This window comes from Brachyistius frenatus, unplaced genomic scaffold (genome assembly GCF_029030835.1).
Source record: "Brachyistius frenatus isolate BFR_SWC_R1_liver_20210118 unplaced genomic scaffold, ASM2903083v1 Contig_18, whole genome shotgun sequence".
Lineage (NCBI taxonomy): Eukaryota > Metazoa > Chordata > Actinopteri > Embiotocidae > Brachyistius > Brachyistius frenatus.
Genome location: NW_027210617.1, coordinates 3005921 through 3020517, shown reverse-complemented (window position 1 = coordinate 3020517; position 14597 = coordinate 3005921). Strand labels below are relative to the sequence as shown.

The following is a 14597-nucleotide window of genomic DNA, read 5'->3' as shown; positions in this document are numbered from 1 at the left end:
TATGGTTTGGGAAGGAATGACAGAGCATCTGGTTTATCTGTTCCTCTCAGCACCTCAGCCTCTTACATGAGCCAGGTCAGGTTAACCTTCCCTCTGAGTTCAGACACTTCAGGCATGGCTGGCATGAAGTACTCATCAACGTATTTGTCACTATCTATCTTTGGTGGTAAGGAACCACAGACGCTGTCTCCTGTTCCACAGTGTGAGTCACCAAACCATACTGTATGAATAAAAGTCTTGTGTAGCAGAACATTTAAGTGTTGTTTTTTATTATTATTATTATTTAAGTGTTAGGTGAATGTTTCTGATAAAAACTTAGACAAAGATGTTTATCTGATGGAGTGGCTTATGAAACAAATGTTTTCCTCTGGAACAAGTTCAAGGCTATTTGCTGTAGCTAGTTCAACAGCAGAGGAACAGATAGAGGGTTCAGTGGGAGAAAGAAGGAAATAGGGTGGTAGCTGGCACATTCGTCATCCATTTGGAGCGTGTAGGGAAGAGGGTGGCTTTCTGCTTACCTGTGCACCATCAGCCCAGGAGGGGCAGCAAGGACATTTGTCATGAAGGAGAGGGACTAAATACTGAGGAAACACACCACTGTCTGCCTGGGCCCCATTGATTTTCACATGAAAAGCAAATACATCCATTCTGTTTGCACGGCCTCCCAGCTCTGTCCGCCTGTTGGGCGGCGTAGGGTTTAAGTTTACCTTTCAACATCATGTTCCTTTGATAATCCCTATATATGACTGAACCTCGAAGCCTGATGACTCCCTTTTGTGGGGTGTCACCGGCTGAGAAGAGGAGCAAACATGAAGTGCTTGATCCCCAGTGAGTCACAGTGATGTGGAGAGCCGGCGTAGCCAGAACGGCGGCAGGTCGGCGATGTAAGCAGATAGCATGTCTGCTCTTTAAACAATGAACAATACGGAGAGGTGGTGACATGTACATGGCTGACCTGAGTGAGGGAAATGACAAAGAAGGTCAAGGATGCAGGCTTTTACATTTATGATCTTTGAAAATGCAACATTTTCCTGCTCCGTCCTCCGGCCTACACCTCAAAGAGAATGTGTCCGCTTCACATCTGTGATATGTCACAAAGGTGTGTTTGGAGGTAGGCACAGGAAGAAAAGAGAGGATGAGTAAGACTGATCCTGAGGTAGAAAGAGAGCTTTAATGTCTTGTGTCACCACCACCTGCCTCCTCTTATGAAATCTCTTCATGTTCCACCCACTGAGTTTCCAATCCTCCATTCTGCCCTTGAACAGACACTAATTCAACCAGCGAATCTAATCCCTAATGTAAAGACCTGATAAATTCCTTTTACTGCCACCATGTAAATGTTTATCATTAAATGGGTGGTATTCATAGAATTATCACTGAGGGGCGTAATGACTTTTTATGAGGTCTGACTAAGGTTTGTGGGTAGATAACCTAACAAAGAGAGCCTAGGTGCTCTCTGTGTGTATTATCCTCCCTATTTGGCTTTGATCGTTTTGGCATTTTGCTGCAGACACTTTAGATATACAGCTGATGCAACCAAAATGTCATCTCTCTTTTTGTGCAACCGCTGGAGAGAGGGCCTTTTCATTTAGGGAGAGAATTTGAAACAGCGCTAACCTTTCATCAACAATGCTGCCACTTTACGCTGTGGAATTCCTAATTCAATGAGGGGTGTATGGAGGCACCTGCTTTCATCGGTGCTCAGGCCCTCAGAGGAAGTCTGCAGAAAGCGAGAAAAGGGATGGAGCGGGGCATTAGCAACTTGTTGACAAGACCGGGGGTGTCAGAAACAAAATGAAACAAGCACCTAAAGGCCTTTGTGATGTCATGTGGCACAAACAGGCTTTTACTGTTGGGAAAAACATAGCACACAGACGCAGACACACACACACACACACACACACACACACACACACACACACACACACACACACACACACACACACACACACACACACACACACACACACACACACACACACACACACACACACACACACACACACAAATACATGCAAGCACATACAATATATTGTCAGGATCAAAGGAAGGACAGAGACATTGTGTGCATTTTCACATGTACAGTCTCTGTTCACGTGTGTGTCCATATCTCCATATGTCTCTATCATTGCTTTGCTCCCATGTTCATGTCAGTCCCCACCTGATAAGGAAACGACAGTGGAAAACCCTCAACAGTGCAATCCCCCCCTCAAATGGCCTCCTCTGCATGTGGACCCTCACAATGTGTCATCACCGGCTTTGTTGTTACATCTCTGTCCCCGTTCTGTAGTTACCAGTCTGATGAGAAGACTGGGTATTATCATGGGGGCCATTTGTTAATACTGTTTTTTCAAAAAATGTGTTTTACTCAGTCTTTTGTCATCGTTTTGCTTCTTTTCTTCTCCCCTCCCATTTATTTCCCCCATCCCTGCCTCTTACTATCCCCTCCTTCCCCTCCCTCTTACCTCTTCACATTCCTTGGTGAGTGGGTGGAAAGTTCAATGGGGATGTGGGATCCCAGAAGGGCAGAGACAGGGGTGGGGGTTGCCTCTTACTAGAGCACAGTTTGTGTGCTTCTTCTCCACCAATCTAATCCTTCTCCCTGCAGGGCCTCAGCTCAGCAGCAGCCTCCTGTTTCTACACAGTGGCAGCAGTGAAGGTGACTGCTTGGTGGTGTGGAGCTCATGGAGGCGGCTGGAAGGTCTGAAATATGCCCCCAGACAGTCATATTTAAAGGATTCCCAGTATTTAAGATAGATTCAACTATGTAGCATGCGGTCATGTAAGCATCTGTTCCCTGTTACACTGTTGGAGCTGTAATACTGGAACTGTCGGGGTTCACCATCATCACCTTTTTACTGCTGTTCCCCACTTCAAGACAGGGCAGAAGCTGACAACAGTTAATGAGAGAAGGACCTCTGCTGGATATGTCTTGATACTGCAGCCCTCCTGTCATTCAGAGATAGAATAAGTTGTCATCTTTGTCAACTGTACTCCGAGCTTGACAGTAAAACTAGATTCAAGTTTAGTTGGATGATGTTTATTATGGATACTGAATTTGATCTTGTAGTGATAGGATAAAGTTGACCGATTGCTCATCATTTTAAGAGAGAACTGTTATCTGTTGCTGCTTTTGTCACTGTAATACTTGGTTGCCTCACTTGGCAAGTACAAAATGAAAGGGTAGGGCAGTGTGGTGAAGTTATTTCCAGCAACTTGCGCAACCTTCTTACAGTGACAAACCCTTCACTATTTTGTTGGTGGCATTCCTCACCCTTTTGTCACCATGTTTACCTTTGGTTCTGTCTTATCTGTGTTGCACTGCAAAGCAAACAAGCTGGTTTTAGAAGCAGCTCTGGTCCGTGGGCTGTGAGTGTAGGAGACACACAGGAAGTGGTGGGCGACCAGCAAACTGTATTTCCCCTTCCTGTCTATGTCCTCCCTGCTTGCCTGCCCTTTGGCTATTAATGTAACTCTAAGCTACCCACCTCACACCCACATGGCCATTGGGAGCTGTTGTGCACTCACAGACGTACATGCACACACACAAAAAGGCACAAAAACAAACAGTCCCAGCAACTGATGCAGAGTGATATCAGTGTAAATAATTAGAAGCTACATATTAGGTTGCAAAGTGTACAGAACAGTATGTGCCCTCACGGCTGGCTCTCGCATCAACCCATTAGCTCCTGCCTCTCCTTCCCTACCTTGCTGGTACATACACGACAGCAGGGTGCAATTAAGTAGGTGTCCATCACTCAATCACCGTGTCTATCACGGCCAAGGAGGAGGTGATGTACAGTATGCATGCACAGTAGGAAAATACCAGCAGCGTGATAACAAAGTTCCCCATTCTTTTAAGTAGTCGCACCTGCTCCTGCACACAAACAGGCATGTGTTCGACACACACTCACAGCCACACACATTACAGATGTTAAAATTGCAATACAATACGGCAGTAAGGAAAATGATTGGTCATTTCTGTTCGCTATTTTTTCCTCCCTCTTTCAAAGGAAGCCTGTTATTTCTGAAAGTGGGCTCAAAAGTGGGCTGACAGATTTGGCACTTCAGCTGTGCGCTTTCAGTCTCTATCTCTTTCTTTCTTTCTCTTTGTTCAATTTGCCACTTACACACGTGACACAGCCTACACTCACATGCACACACACATACGCGTGCGTACCCATGATCCATGTTCCCATTGCAGTCCCTATCTCCTCCCCTCTCCGGCCATCCAAGCTCATGTGTGAGTACAGAGAGAACACAACGCTGGCATGAATCACCGTGAATCATGCAGCCCAAATAGCACCCAATGAGAGGTGTTGCATTTAACCAGGACACGGGCTATTTATAATGGCCTGGGCGTGCACATTCTCTTTATAGGCCACGGAGGATGCTGACAATGAACAGGGAGATGAGGGGTTAGCGAGGTAGTGAGTCCTTTTAAATGTCACCAGCAATGTATCTTCTTATCTACAAGCTCTTGCGGTGGCAGTCCATCTGAATACAATATTTAGAGCAGGGTGAATGAACTGGAATAGAGGGGGAGATACAATGATTTGCAGATGAGGGGGCACAGATACCACATACGAATATTGATTTTTTTTTTTTTTTTTTTTTTTTTATTTAGTCAGTCCTGTAGTAAAAGGGCTCTGCTGTTTAACCTGCTCAGAGTCAAGTCAGCTGATTGGATATCAAACATTCTGATTAAAACACTGAATATTGACTATCAAGAGAATTTTATGTTCTATGATTGGTGATTGGATTCTGATTCATTCTGAAAAAACGTCCTACAATGTGAACATAACAACATAGTCCCGCGTAGACCTCTGCTTAATAAGCTTGTTAAAGTCTAATTAGTGTAACAAGTAGCTGGAAAAAATATACAAACATAATTATCATATCAAATACATTAGCTGCTTGGGGGATGATAGACAAATTTGACAAACACTTTGTTCTTCTGTTTTCTTTTGGCTTATTTTCTCTCCCTGCATGCCAATCATGCTCAATGTATCGCATCAGGACAGAGTTGGGAAGTGCAGGCTCATCAAGCTGGCAAACTAACATTCAATTTACACTGTGTCTGATCTTGACGGCAACAATGTGCTGAACCCAACCCCCCAAAAATTGCCAAATAATGAGGTAGAAAACACATTTCAGGAGAAACAGCTTCAAGAAAGCAATCAGCGCCTGAACAATTACATCTAGTGAATTGAATAGATATTGATTGAGGGGAGCAAGACACCTGACCAGAATCTGCAGATCTTCAACACCCACAATACAAATCACCATGGGCCCCTAACAACCTAACAACAGAATAACGATGGGAGATGATAAAAAAAACAAAAAAAAACACAACAACAGACAGCTCGCCTGTCTTTCTTCCGCTCCAGTGGAAACAGTAAAGGAGAAGAAAGGAGGGGCCGTTTCATTATATCACCAACATGTAGGCTCATGCCGCATGGTTTTACCCAACCAACCGTTGTCATGGTAGCAACTTGTCATGTCATCTGCGTCTCACCTTGAATGAGTGCAGACCTGCGGGACATGTGCCCTCCGCTGGGAGGATGCAAGGTGGGGGGCGTAGTGGAAGTGCGTCAGCCCATACGAGCAGCTGGGGACACACCCACGGCAAACCTGCGTTACCGTTTGTGTGCGCGCGCTTGTGTGTAAATGTGTATCTGTCTGCTTTCCTAGGAGACGACAAGGGAAGCTGGCTTCCTCAGGACCATGTTGTCACCACAGGGACAAAATCAACAACAGCAGCAGCAGTTGACCAGCTGCTCCTCCGTCTGAAAATTGCACTTTGCTTTGTGGCTGGCCAATGAGAGCTACTCTCGTTCTTATCAAGAAGACATTTCAGTGTTTGCTCAATTGTACTCATCAGCTCCGGCCAACAGGCTATGACCACTCAGTTATTACATGTGTATAAATCAGTAGCTGGTATGGTATATACAACATAGATGCAACGTGCATCAGAAGATATTCAATACTGCAGCAAAAACATGATTGTCTTTAAATCTTTGAATATATAGTTCATTGAAATATATATTTCTGTGAAAAAAAAAAACAACCTATAAACGATGCCTGTATCTGGCCGCTGAAGAGTCTCAGTATCTGTGTTGGTTTCTGTGACACTGTTCCTGTTTAGTTTGGAGTATTTCTCTTGTGTTTGACCTGAACAAACTGGTAACTATTGAAACTGGAAACTAGTTTGCATGTTTTTTTGGTATTTCGCAGTGTTTCTCTGCATTCTCACTCCACCTGTCTCCAGAAGAGGTAGACGTCTTTTTTTTCTGCAGTGCCTCTTGAAGTCGTCTCTGTCTCTTGAGTGTTTCTACAATGAGATGGCAGAATGCGTATATGTGTGTGTGTGCACATCTGTGTGTGTGTGTGTGTGTGTGTGTGTGTGTGTGTGTGTGTGTGTGTGTGTGTGTGTGTGTGTGTGTGTGTGTGTGTGTGTGTGTGTGTGTGTGTTTGTCTACAAGTTTGAGTGCGCTGAGGGGGTGATGAGGGGAGAGGAGGAAAGGCACGGCAGGTTTCCATGACAACAACTTTTTATTTGCGCTTCCTCAATGGCGTTGGTGGAATAGATAGATAGATAGATAGACAGATAGATAGATAGATAGATAGATAGATAGATAGATAGATAGATAGATAGATAGATAGATAGATAGATAGATAGATAGATAGATAGATAGATAGATAGATAGATAGATAGATAGATAGATAGATAGATAGATAGATAGATAGATAGATAGATAGATAGATAGATAGATAGATAGACAGATAGATAGATAGATAGACAGATAGACAGACAGACAGACAGAGTCTGGCATAGTTATTAGGAGAGACAGGATAGTGGGCTGGGGTGCATGGGCAGGCGGGGGTGGAAGAAGGCAGCAGAGTTGTATGTCTGCTTGCCTGCTTTGTCTACAACAGAATGTTTCTTTGTATACGCCCCTCCCCTGTTGAAAGACAAGTAACCAACAACTTGCTTCCAGTCATACACAGATACCTTATGAAGGCAGTACAATGACATCTGTGTCTACACTATCTGATGAGACGCAAACACAGCTCTCAGGCGCAAGTGGAACAATAAGAAGCTTAGATGATCACTGCGGGTGGGTGTTTGCCTTTAGGTGTGTTTCTGCATGTTCGCTTGGTTTAGGTCTAAAATAATTTGTCACAATCTAGAAAAAAATAGGCCTCAACCTCAATCGTGTTTGAAATGAAATAGAGATACAAGTCTGACATACGGGGCAGTAAGTGGAGAATGTTAAAGGACCTGCCCCTGAAACTGCTCGCTGCCCTTGTTTATGTTGATGCTGAGACCACATGAATCTAACGCCCACCTGAAGCGATGAAATCAGGTCGCCCAAAAAGTAGATTCACTGTGCAGCTGCAACATTTACAAATGGACAGAATTTGGCACACGCGTGTTGACATGAAGCACAAAGCTGATGAAAAGTATTGTATATAATGATGCATGCTTAAAGTGCATAAAGATATTTTTCATGTAAATAAATGTCTTAGTCACTATCTATGACGTAACACAATGATTGAGCCTGTGGCACACTGACGAAAGCCCCTACCCCTACTGGATTCAGACCTCAATCTGAACAGCCGTATCAAGACAATTACAAAATCAGCCTACTATCACCTGAAGAATATATCAAGGATTAGAGGACGTATGTCTCAACAGGATTTGGAAAAACTTGTCCATGCATTCATCTTCAGTAAACTCGACTATTGTAACGGTGTGTTTAAGGGTCTCTGTAAAAAGTCAATCAGACAGCTGCAGCTGATTCAGAACGCTGCAGCTCGAGTCCTCACTAAGACCAAGAAAGTGGATCACATCACTCCAGTTCTGAGGTCTTTACACTAACTTCCTGTTCAACAAAGAATCGACTTTACAATCCTGCTGTTGGTTTATAAAGCACTGAATGGTTTAGGGCCAAAATACATTTGTGATCTGCTGCGACCTTAGGAACCCTCCAGATCCCTCAGGTCATCTGGGACGGGTCTCCTTTCTGTTCCCAGAGTTAGAACTAAACATGGAGAAGCAGCGTTCAGTTCTTCTGCTTCACATATCTGGAACAAACTCTCAGAAAGTTGCAGGTCTGCTGACACTCTCAGTTTTATGTGAAGCACTTTGAATTGCCTTGGTGTTGAAATGTGCTATACAAATAAACTTGCCTTGCCTTACCATGTGCAATATTCCTGAACGAGCTGGGTGACTGTGGCGATATTGTCGGAAAAAAATCATAAGCGGCACACAGTTAGTGACGTATTTTCCATTACCCAGTAGTGGTGAGTGGAGGTGGATTGCTAGATTGGATCTGCTGGAGGGACACACGCTGTACCCTCTATGCTGCTGTGATTGGTTGTTTAACTATCAATCAGCTGCTTCCTAACTATTATTACTAGTCCCATATCCCTAATTCCTAAACCAAACCTTAACCTGCTACAAAGTAAAGTCCAATCACTGGAAGAGTGTCCCTCCTGCCGATCCAATCTTGTACCAGCCGCAGTGATTGTTCTGCTAGAGAGTGGCCCTCAGCCAACAGGTTTGCTCTTCAACTTGATTTTCAACTGTCGACTGACTGACATCACACGGGCGACAGTTTTTAGGTCTATGGGAGGTGAAGTCCAAAAACATAGAAGCAATTATTGCTTTTCGCTATGGTTGCAAAAGACAACAAAACGGAGATGTTAGCGAAAAATTTAATGTGAGGCTATTTTACCGTGGCCTCTTTCAGTAAAGACATCTTCTGTTGTTGTTTTTTTAATTTCAAATTATGCAGAGGTCAAATGTACCTGTTAGAAATTTTTCCGTCCAAAAACAGTAAAGAACTGACAGCACGGGATCCCGTAGATTACTGTAAAATGTACGGTATCTTGCTGTTGCTGAAATTTACAGTTTGCAACTGCTTTCATAAATTCAGTATAAAGATGTTTTTTCACCCCCTACAGTAAAATACCGACAAAAGGATGAACAGTTAATTCATGTTTATTTTCTCTTTTTTTTTACAGCAGGTATATTTGCTGGGTTTTACTATAATCTACAATTCAAATATATTACATACTACTGTATAAACTATATGCTATTAGTTTTTTTACATTTCATTTCTAAACATTTTTATGAGATAAATTATCCCTTAGCACTCCTGCTATAAAATAGTGTGCAAATGTAACCTTTGAAATGGTGCAATACGATTTTAAGACAAAAAAAAATACAGATAAATAATAAAAATAAAACAATGCCTCAAATTAAGCTTTTGAAAAACCTTTGAAAAACTGTATTGAAAGACAAAAGTGTTATGCACAATATACACAAAACAACATCCATTATCTATACCCGTTTTATCCTGAACAGGGTCACGGGAAGGCTGGAGCCTATCCCAGTTCACTTTGGGCAAAGGCAGGGTACACCGTGGACAGGTCGCCAGCCTATCACAAGGCCAACACTTATAGACAGATGGAAACAAAGACCATTCACGCTCTCATTCACACCTAAGGGCAATTTGTAGAAGCACCAACTAACTTGAGGTGCATGTTTTTGGATGGTGGGAGGAAGCCAGAGTACCCGGAGAGAACCAATGGAGGCAAAGGGAGAACTTGCAAACTCCACACAGAAAGGCCCAGGCCCGGGTTCAAACTCAGAACCTTTTTGCTGTGAGACGACAATGCTAACCCCTGTACCACTGTGCCGCCATCACGAAACAACAAATTCAGTCATTTACAAAAATAAAATTTAACAAGAAGTGTTCATGATCAAAATCACTTGCTGAAAAACCATGTGAATGACTTTAAGACAAAAGATTTAATTGTTATGATGGACATTCAGATGTACACAACTTAGAGAGAAAGGGTCAGTGTGAGTGTGGGGGTGACTGGATTCACCGACTTATACGAGGTCCGACTGAAAGTCCATTCATTTCTGTAGTTGACTAGAGACACAAGGGCTAACTTGGCTTTGATAGGACTTTGCCTCTTCCAGCCTTAGTGCCTCTTTCAGGATTTATCCCAATGAACTGCCTGAAAAACACATGTATTAGCAGGAAAAAATTCACTCACTGAGATAATATAAATATAGGAAACCTATTCTTGTATCAGGAGCATTACTCTTTATTACATAGGTGTATTTAATGTTACATTTTAGCATCTTTTATCATGCATAAATATGTTTCAGAGAAAGTGGTTGTTTGTTTTGCCCTAATTAGAGTCAGGAAAGCTTTCTTAACAATCTTAAGCGATCAGATCTTGTGGATACTTTGTATGTGCCCTGTGATATCAAAGGTGGGCTATACAAGGTCCTAAAATTACACACTAACAGCTGAAGGATGTAATCATCTACAGTAAGCATCTAACTTTGGAATGAATTCCAGTATGCAGGCAGCATCATCTGGATGTTGAAGACCTAAGGTGTAGGAAGTGGATCGCAACAAGCCCAGACAGGAAGTTGGTTGGATTCCCTCACATATGATTTGCCCCTTAAGGCTGATCATCCTGTGGTGACTACAGCTGTACAATTCAGACCGACAAATGCAACTGCCCTCCGTGATGTCACAGTTGAGTTCCCACCGAAATAAGTTTTGAAAAAGTTCATTACCATCTCAGAATCACGATGCTTTCAGATTATAAGAGAAGCAATATCACGCAAAAACTTAACACAAGCAACTCTACAGGTCTTTACTACGATGTAGTTCATGTTGGCTGACCACGCTGTTTATGTGTCAGCACGGATTCCAATCCCAAATCTGAACTCAAAACGTACAAGTTAACCTAACAGAAGTATGTATTTGACAACAATTCACTTCAAAAAATAGTTTTAGTAAATGAAGCCCAAACATCAAGAAATTACAAGCATTACAATCAGCTGGATTTGTTGATGTTGAAATATGTTGGCAGGTCAGGCACCAAATCATTTTACCAGTACAATATGAGGTTGCTGCAAATGTAATGTATTTTGTCTATAATAACCAAGAAAGCCAAAGGGTACTCACCTATAAATTCTCAAGATGAAGATGGGTGAAAAATCACCACTTCAGCACATGTGGGCTCACCGAAGTCTTGTGTTCCCAAAATGCAATGCGAAAAATATAGTATATTACTGTTTTCTCTCCTTTCCACAATCAATACTGTAAAGTACTGTAAGATTTCAATCAAAGTCATTTCTCAAATCAAAATTAATGGTAATGTACCGCATTTAAATAAAACAGGATTATATTGTTGATATTTGACTGTAAATCAACAGAAATGTTTAACAGTGTAGTATGTAATGTGGTGCATGCACCAAGCTACCTACCAGCTCATTTTAAGTGTCTAATCCACTAAAAACTCCTATTTGCCCTCATTTTTATGCTTAACCACAGGAATCTTACGCCCACCTAGCAAAATGAAGTCAGCCGGCCTAAGGACCATAGATACAGTCGTTATTCAACTGCAGAATACACAGATTAACCAGAGATATCCACTGTAATCGGCACAGCAAATCACAGAAACACACACAGAAATGCAGAGTGTATACAGAGGCATTCATTCTTTATTACACTGTTGCTCACAGCACTATTTTATTCTCTCGACAACAATTTGGGCGCACACGCGTGTGCACATACGCGCGCACACACACTGATAGACTGTCTATCTGTGTGGGTAATGACTCACCTCCTCCACCTGGAGTAGAGCCAAGCCTTTCGCGCCTCCTCCCCCTTCATCTGTGTGAGCCCTTCACTTCACTCACTCCGGCTCCACTATGGAAGCATTTCAATCATTCAAATTAGCTGTAATCACAGCCAAAGGCATAGAGTGGGAATGGCAGCACGTCACTCTGCATACTTGAGAACACTTAATACATTGATTTTTTTTATTGAGCATACTGTGTTTCAAAAAGGAGAGCTGGGGAGGAAATAAATAAGCTACCCAGGCCAAGCCTTTTCTCGTTGTTTTTTTTTTTTGCCACGCATGCTTTCAAGACAAAGGATGGAAGCAGGGATGAGAGGCCGGCTTTATAATGAGCAGCACCAAGACTCTTCTCAGTCTTCAGCGCTGACATGTGAGAAGCTGCGCATCAGTAACACCAGCTGCAGTCTTCACATAATGACACAAATTATTGGCTCGTTAATGGGCAGCTTAGCCTTGAGTGTTCAGCCTGCAACACCATTCTGGAGGAGAGGGGAACACAGGATCAATCTCTGCCTCCTTGGATGTGCTGTAAAACATGGGATGCATCTAAAGGACATCTTATCCTCATTGCACTCTCTCTCCCCCCCCTCTCTCTGCCTTCCCTCTCTTTCTAATCCATACTGGCCCCTGGAGACTCATATTAGGAGACTCCTACACTCGCCCCTCCCACACCTTCTCCCTCCTCCACACACCACCCTCAGAACCACTATCTGTCCACCTCCACAGTCGGATTGTGGACAAACCCAGAATAACAATGTGATCCTGCCTCTTAAAGGAATACAGGCAGCTTTTTCATCATTATCTTTCAGTTCAAGACCGTGTTACTATGTTTCTGTGATCCTCATAGCACTAATGTTGGGAAGAGTGAAAACAAAACCAGACACTCACACATTCATCTCATGTGGATAGCATTGTTATTTGTGGAATATGTGTGCTGATATTTAAATGTGCATTGACTTTGTAATATAAAATAAATTGCACTAACTAAATAATCATCTGAGACAAGCAAAGCAAGGCAACGCCGTCACATTCAACCACAGCGCATCTAAACACCAAGGCTCTGCAAAGCTGAGGCTCAGGCAATCAACATCAAACAGAGTCAAGTGCAGGACACACACAGCTCTTGTAAGTTTCAGTCAATGAACCTCTCAGAGAAGGTGCTGGTCCAGACTTCAACTTGCATAAGGAAGCCTGCAAAAGGTTTGCTTAGAGTGCCCCCTTCTGTCTTATCAATTTAAAATATAAATGACATGGCATAAATAAGGAACACTTTCATATTTTGGGACACTTTAAGAAACAGTGTCACACACAGCTTTACTGTTCTTTAACAAATTGGCTGATTTCCTAATTGGCTGTTTTTCTTTGTTGGGTTGATTGATTGATCTGACAAATGTGATGTTTTAAATCATCAAGTGTGCACCTGAAAAATGATTAAGGCATTATTGTGTTTTCTAATTAGCATAAACATAATTCTACTATATATTGCACATTCTCCTCAGATATCTCTGCAGGTCTGTTTTGCAGCTTCTCACCTGAATCAAGATGTCTGTGAAGTTTGACAGGCCTAAGTGTACACCACAATGGAAAACGGCGGTGTTGCACAGGAAGCCATGATGTGCGCTTGTGCAGGAGGTACAGAGGTTTAAAAAGTTCAGAAGTTAGAGTGCTTACTGCAGCACTGTCTGCTTCTATTTTTAACCTGACTGTGGTTTCTAATCTCAATTGCCTGTACTAAGCACGCTTTGTTTAGAGGCAGTCCAGGATCACACTTCTGAACTAGTGCATTGTATATGCTTGTATTTCTGCTCAGTGGTCTGCAGTTGTAACTGTAGATACCAACAATTATATTATCAAACTTCATTTTTCTTCTTTGTGTTTTTTTCCTTCTAAAAGTTTTAACCTGTGACAGCCAGCCTGTTAGACTCGGCTAATGATTACAACTCGTCCTGTTTATTTTAACATTTTCCTTCCATTTTCCATTTTCCTGCGAAAGTGTTAATAGTGTAAGGTGTCCTTCCTTTAACCCTAACAGTAACCCACATTATGCTGCAAATTGTGTGCTGCTGTAGTTTCCTGTGATGGATTAGATTCACCTAGTGCCACCTAGTGGATCATGTTTGTCGAGGCCACTAAATATAGGCTACATTACAAAATTGTTCCCTTTATTGCTTCGGTCTGGAATATGCACATCTCAATCAGAGGCCATTTTAGCTGCATTCTCATGCTGATACTAAACCTCAGGTAGATGTATCTGATCACGACACCTGGAAAATACATTTTAAGTCTCAATAATGGAAAACCAAAGTACCGTGTACCTCTGTGCTTCTTTCAGACATTTAAGGAACAGCCAAATGGCATGAGGCACAACCAACCACTTAAATGTAATGTCTATTGATGGAGCAGTATCTAGACCTTTAATTTAAATGCATCTAGTTTTATGTATTTATGTGTACTATTACTTTTGTAAAATTAGGCAACATAGGAATGATCAAAAATACTTGAAAAATCTTTGCTTATTATTGTGTAAGCACCATTTTAATTACATCACAGTAAATTAGATAAAGGCAATAAGGCATCACTACTATGTTACTCATCTCTAATTACTTCTAATAAACTCAACTTCTTTGTTTTCTGCTAGATTCATCTGCTTTTCTCTAAGTCGGTCTATATAATTTGATCTACTATGTACCGTTATGATGTTTCCACCGATAAGAAGCTGGAGCAGATTCTGGACAAATACAGGGTTAGCTTAGCGGGAGAGAGATGAGGCAAGTGTTATAGATTGGCAAATCAGCACCAATCAACAGCTGCAGAGCTGTGTCAGTGACGCACAGCTTATAAAGGCACACAGGCATGTGATAAAATGATATACATAGATTCAGGACATGTTTCCTACGTTGCTCAGTGACTCT

The 14597-nt window shown here is 42.1% G+C and overlaps 1 protein-coding gene across 1 annotated transcript in view; it reads right to left on the bottom strand.

Annotated features, from left to right (window-relative positions):
* Positions 1 to 14597, bottom strand: part of cbarpb (CACN subunit beta associated regulatory protein b) — a 252131-nt gene that overhangs the window by 153180 nt on the left and 84354 nt on the right. The gene's annotated exons all lie outside the window — the stretch shown is intronic.